Source organism: Rhinichthys klamathensis, unplaced genomic scaffold (assembly GCF_029890125.1).
Source record: "Rhinichthys klamathensis goyatoka isolate OS25496 unplaced genomic scaffold, OSU_Roscu_1.1 h1tg000225l_1, whole genome shotgun sequence".
Lineage (NCBI taxonomy): Eukaryota > Metazoa > Chordata > Actinopteri > Cypriniformes > Leuciscidae > Rhinichthys > Rhinichthys klamathensis.
In genome coordinates this window covers 1,144,002-1,147,634 of record NW_026606749.1, presented here as the reverse complement: position 1 = coordinate 1,147,634, position 3,633 = coordinate 1,144,002, and the positions used below count along the sequence as shown (strand labels likewise).

At 31.7% G+C, this 3,633-nt stretch overlaps 1 long non-coding RNA gene across 1 annotated transcript; it reads right to left on the bottom strand.

The window, feature by feature from the left end:
- Window positions 1–1,005: 1,005 nt before the first annotated feature.
- Window positions 1,006–1,626, bottom strand: LOC130099254 (uncharacterized). Its single transcript, XR_008808373.1, has 3 exons — window positions 1,398–1,626; window positions 1,217–1,316; window positions 1,006–1,054 (listed from the first exon to the last, which is right to left on the bottom strand). It is a non-coding gene; the product is annotated as an uncharacterized LOC130099254 (long non-coding RNA).
- Between the last annotated feature and the right edge of the window lie 2,007 nt (window positions 1,627–3,633).

Sequence of the window (3,633 nt, the reverse complement as noted above, 5' to 3'; positions counted from 1 at the left end):
AAAAGTAAATTAAAAAGATCAGTGAAATGCTATGGCAGAGCTATATTTATATTTTTTTTTGTAGAACATTTCAGTTATACATGTATTACTGAAAAGTACACTATGAATTTTACATCACTAAATGAGCATCACAATGCAATTTTCTGAAAAAGAAAGAAAAAAGTTTCAGAAAAATAATGTGCAGAAGTGAATAATGCATTATTTACAAACATAGGCCTACAAATGGCTGAACCAAAGAAACAGAAGAGTTTGAATGTCACATCTTCATCTTCAAGTAGACGATCACTTCTCTGAGTTCGACTCATTTTCTGCAACTGGGGCTTGTAGTATTTGAAGACTGCTTTATCAGAGGATCTTTGGAAGGGAAGAAGAATTAATATAAAATTAACCAATGATTAACATTTTTGTATCCATGTTTCAATATATGTATAATAATTTGCATAGAAATGCATTCGAATTCTGTTGACTTCTCAGTTTACCTTTAAAAGCTTTGGCTATATCCTCCTCAGCAAGCTTTATCCTCTTGTCTGTCGTCACTGTACAGCACTCTATGAGTTACATTGAACATGAGATTAGAAGAAGCCCAAAACAATTTACAGTGAGCAAAGTTCAATCAAAAAGTTACAGATATAGTTATTTGCAGCAATAAAGCAACCTGTGAGTATTAGAGGATATGTTTTATATTGATAATTGTGGTTTATTTAAAACCTAGGGTATTTCCCATGAACCTGTCTATTGTAAAGAAAGATCTAAAGATTTAAGGAAATTAGAAGTTGTTAAAAATATTGTATGCAAGGACAACTAGGACAAGTGACTTACAGCTTTACTAAAAAACACAATTAAATAAACAGATTTTTACATGAATGACTCAAAGGCAGCACAAATTAGACACCTGAAATGGACACGCGTCGCTAACATTTTCCTAACTGTCGACCACCGCTCAATAGGCCTGATTCAAAAATCTCTATAATAGAGGTGATATGAGATCAAACCATACTTACTACTCTTCTTCGCTTGTCTCTGCACTCAGATTTCAGTTTTTCTTCTATAGCAGCTGGTCTGAAAAACAGCAAATACTAATATGAAAAAAAAAAAAGAATTATATATGCATACATAGGCCTACGGCAATAATGTTGTCAAGCTTGAACTACTATAAACACCAATCAACACACACTACCATAATTGTCTGTTTATTTATGCAAACAGCAACTAAAACTTACCAGTAACTTCTGAGGCAGTATCTTCATCTCTTCGAGTCTGCATCGACGTAGACTTGAAAAGCTTGGCTCTGATTGGTCAAATTGAATGTAGCTGAACTGAAAAAGACGTGCTGTTACACTTTGTGTCAAAAACACGACTGGCAAAGACAAGTTACTTTAATGTAATACAAATCTTACCTAGAATCACAACATAATGAGGTTCAAAATGTCACACGCCATGCAAACTTGAAGAAGCTGGGTAAAATCAACACTCTTTGCCATAACGCTACGTTTCAAAAAGTTAATCACAAAAAATACCACCTAATCCATATGAATCGCGTGGTTTCCTCCTAGTCCTCTAAAGAGACACGATTGCTCTATATATTTTTAACAGTTTAAATTTAGACTTCTAAATCTAATCACATTCAAGTAACATACATGCACAGCATATTATCTGATAAATGGAAGCTCTAAGTGAGGTGCGAGCGAGCTCATTATCATCATAAGAACCAATCACAACCATTTAACGGCTCTGGAACCAATCAGGACTAGTCACGTGTATTATGCTATTGTTTGAATTTAAACAAGTACAATTTTTTTTTACATCTCTGGAAAATGTATCTATGATCAATTTCAAATAATTTGTTGAAATCCTTGTGGGAATTTTCGTAGTACAAACGTAGCATGCAGTGGACAACAGCCTTTTACAAGTAGCCTACAAACAAGTAAAAGTGAACAACATTAATTTTAGGTATGCTAATTGCAATGCTTAATAATAGTTGACAAATGTTTCTAATACATTATAAGTTGGCACATTGTAAATATATAGATTTTTAAATATTAAAATGATAAATACATACATATTTAAAATATATTGCAGTTAGGCCTAAGTGTTTATTAAGTTCGTATATTTTAAACACACTAAACGCTTAATCATTTTGCTATGTTCTACACAAAGTACTCCAAAAATGTATTGTAAGTAAGAGCAACATAAGTATGTTTTCTTTAAATGCACTAAAACTTCACTAAAAGTATGCTTGTGTTTAGCATATTTCTTAAAAATGTAACTAAGCATATTATTATTACCAAAGTACTTATAGTGCACTTTTTATAAATATGTTAAAATTATGCTTGTTTTTAGCATATTTTTAAAAGTATAATTAAGCATGTATTTATTACCAATGTACTTCTAGTGCATTTGTTAAAAATATATTAAAAGTATACTTGTGTTTAGCATATTTCTTAAAAGTGTAACAAAGCATATATTTTTAACCAATGTACTTATAGTGCACTTTTTAGAAATATGTTAAAAGTAAAGTTGTTTTTCAATATACTTTTAGAAAATATACTTAAGTACAATTATTTTAAAGTGTGTTAAAAGTTGTATTGTAAAAATAGGTAAAAAGGATGATGCTTATATACTTTTAATATATTTAAAGATAGTGCATTGTTTGTTAGTATATTTGCAATGTACTATTGAAAAAGGGAATATATTTCAAATACAATAAAGTATACTTTTTTTCCACTTGGGAATGCTTTAATAACAAATAATTTATCAGGAGCATTTATCCTGATTTAGGTGGTTTATGGTGGCGACACGTAGGCTAAATTGAAAGTATTTGGATGTACAGAAAAAAGTCTATTTGCGGACGGGAACGGGACGAAACATAAATGTTGCGGGCGGGAGAAAGTAATATAGAAAGTAGTTAAGAACGTCAGTTACAACGACCCACGTATTAAAAAATAGCCGGGTTTAAATCATTTAAATGTTTAAATTTGTTTTCTTAAAATTTCCATATAATATTTTGTGTTATGGGACCAAATCACCTGGATATTTAGAGTAAGAACATACAAATTTTGGCATACAGTACTAATTTAGAATGCAATATGTTTTTATTTTATTTTTATTTTTTTACAAGATGGGAAAAGTTTTATTAATTCTTGTTTACTTGTGTTCATTTAATTTATTTTTATATTAGAGCATTTAAAGTGCTTCTTAATGATATTATATTATATTTTAAGTTAATTTATTTATTTTTGTAACCCATTAACCCTCTGTGTCTAAATAAAGTAATAAAAGTCCCAGAGTTTAAAAAAATTGTAAAACTAGCCTGTGTGCGACTTGGTATGACTTGATGACTAAGTTGCGACTTGACTTGACTTGACAAAGAGGATGACTTGACTTGACTTGACTTGACCCTTACAACAGAATGACTTGACTTGACTTGCAATGTTAAGACTTGGACTTGACTTGAGACTTGCATTTAGTGACTTACTCCCACCTCTGCATCTTGGGGTTCGCAAATGGATCTGACAGCGGGGTTTGAGACGGCCCAGCCCTATCTCAGCCTGCATCTGCCAGATCCAGTGCCTTGTCTCAGGGAGAAGCAGGCGCTGCGTTTTCTTCTCCCCAAGATGAGGCACCAATCCAATT